Source organism: Scylla paramamosain, chromosome 39 (genome assembly GCF_035594125.1).
Source record: "Scylla paramamosain isolate STU-SP2022 chromosome 39, ASM3559412v1, whole genome shotgun sequence".
Lineage (NCBI taxonomy): Eukaryota > Metazoa > Arthropoda > Malacostraca > Decapoda > Portunidae > Scylla > Scylla paramamosain.
The window spans coordinates 14,079,882-14,082,381 of record NC_087189.1 but is presented as its reverse complement, the minus strand read 5'-3'; the positions used below and the strand labels follow the sequence as shown (position 1 = coordinate 14,082,381).

Genomic DNA, 2,500 nt, shown 5'->3' with positions numbered 1-2,500 from the left:
TATTATTATTATTATTATTATTATTATTATTATTATTATTATTATTATTATTATTTCTTTTTTTCTTTTTTCCTCTTCTTTTTTCTCTTCCTTTTCTTTTTTCATTTGAGTCAACACACACACACACACACACACACACACACACACACACACACACACACACTACAACAGTTGGATAGTACAAGATAGTTTTAAAATACTACAGCTCATTTCTTCATTTCAGTTATACGAAAATAAAAAAAATATACACATCTATATATTCTTCCTAACTCTATAAGCTTTCAAAAACTGGATAAGCATAGTTGGCGTCCTGTTATTCCACTCATTCACATCCTCTCCAGTACACAATAACAATAAGTGGACCTCAGATCTTTCCTGTTCTGTATATTATATCAACAAGCTATAATTCACAAGACCTTATTCTTGCTCTCCCTCTTTGGCAGCGCAGTACTTTCAGCAAGTTTGTATTGGTAACTCTGCGTGACTGTGTGTGACTCTGTTCCCTCGAAGACTCACTGAGGACTCTACCATCGCCAGTACTGGAAGGTACCCGCCTCTATTTTCCCGTGTTCAGAAACCCTTTTGCTTGCTTTCTCACCACGACTATTTTCAAAGGCCACAGAGATGATTAGCCAGTTTCTCAAGACTATTTTTCCTGGTAATAATGTAGAAATCTTATTAATCTGTCACTAGAACCATAAAAACTCCCTTATAAACCCGTATAACTTCAACTACAGCCATTTGAACGCTTTGCTCTCACACCACGACTATTTTCAAAAGCCACAATGATGAGTAGCCGATTTCTCAAGAGTATTTTTCCTGGTAATAATGTAGAAATCTTATTAATCTGTCACTAGAACCATAAAAACTCCCTTATAAACCCGTATAACTTCAACTACAGCCATTTGAACGCTTTGCTCTCACACCACGACGGTTTTCAAAGGCCACAGAGATGATTAGCCAGTTTCTCAAGACTATTTTCCTGGTAATAATGTAGAAATCTTATTAATCTGTCACTAGAACCATAAAAACACCCTTATAAACCCGTATAACTTCAACTACAGCCATTTGAACGCTTTTCTCTCACACCACGATTATTTTCAAAGGCCACAAAGATGAGTAGCCGATTTCTCAAGACTATTTTTCCTGGTAATAATGTAGAAATCTTATTAATCTGTCACTAGAACCATAAAAACACCCTTATAAACCCGTATAACTTCAACTACAGCCATTTGAACGCTTTTCTCTCACACCACGATTATTTTCAAAGGCCACAAAGATGAGTAGCGGGTTTCTCAAGACTATTTTTCCTGGTAATAATGTAGAAATCTTATTAATCTGTCACTAGAACCATAAAAAACACCCTTATAAACCCGTATAACTTCAACTACAGCCATTTGAACGCTTTGCTCTCACACCACGACGGTTTTCAAAGGCCACAGAGATGATTAGCCAGTTTCTCAAGACTATTTTTCCTGGTAATAATGTAGAAATCTTATTAATCTGTCACTAGAACCATAAAAACACCCTTATAAACCCGTATAACTTCAACTACAGCCATTTGAACGCTTTTCTCTCACACCACGATTATTTTCAAAGGCCACAAAGATGATTAGCCGATTTCTCAAGAGTATTTTTCCTGGTAATAATGTAGAAATCTTATTAATCTGTCACTAGAACCATAAAAACACCCTTATAAACCCGTATAACTTCAACTACAGCCATTTGAACGCTTTGCTCTCACACCACGATTATTTTCAAAGGCCACAAAGATGAGTAGCCAGTTTCTCAAGACTATTTTTCCTGGTAATAATGTAGAAATCTTATTAATCTGTCACTAGAACCATAAAAAAAACCACCCTTATAAACCCGTATAAGTTTATAGAGCCTTTTGAATGTAGTGGAGGTGGAGTGCATAAATGTTTCAGAATACGAAGTAGGATTATAAGCAAGTCCCCCGTAGATTCTAGAGGGAAGTGTGTGTGTGTGTGTGTGTGTGTGTGTGTGTGTGTGTGTGCTCTATAGTGCGGCGTTATTTATTATACAAACTTATTACCGTGGTGATGAGAGCAGAGCAGAGCAGCACGGGGTGTTTGGTTGGGTGGTGTTGGCTGTGGTGGTGATGGTGGTGGTGGTGGTGGTGTGGTGGTGGTGGTATGGTGGTGGTGGTGGTGGTGGTAGAGAAGAGTAATAAATAGTTATAGTATATGTTGTTTATTAAAAGACTATGTTCAGAGAGAGAGAGAGAGAGAGAGAGAGAGAGAGAGAGAGAGAGAGAGAGAGAGAGAGAGTCATGTTGCTGTTGACAAATGAACGTTTGAAGGCAGATGAAAGATTCTAATCCATTATTATTATTATTAGTAGTAGTAGTAGTTGTAGTAGTAGTAGTAGTAGTAGTAGTAGTAGTAGTAGTAGTAGTAGTAGTAGTAGTAGTAGTAGTTGTTGTTGTTGTTTATTTATTCATGTTCTCTCTCTCTCTCTCTCTCTCTCTCTCTCTCTC

The 2,500-nt window shown here is 37.1% G+C and overlaps 1 protein-coding gene across 7 annotated transcripts in view; it reads left to right on the top strand.

The window, feature by feature from the left end:
- LOC135092256 (innexin inx2-like) overlaps positions 1-2,500 on the top strand; it is a 74,466-nt gene that overhangs the window by 41,488 nt on the left and 30,478 nt on the right. Inside the window, exon 1 of one of the 7 annotated variants that reach the window (XM_063990652.1) lies at positions 523-546. The exons of the other annotated variants lie outside the window; for them this stretch is intronic. The gene's annotated coding sequence lies outside the window, so the exon portion shown is untranslated. Of the gene's footprint in view, positions 1-522; positions 547-2,500 lie in introns of those variants that run through there. 7 annotated transcript variants of the gene reach the window in all.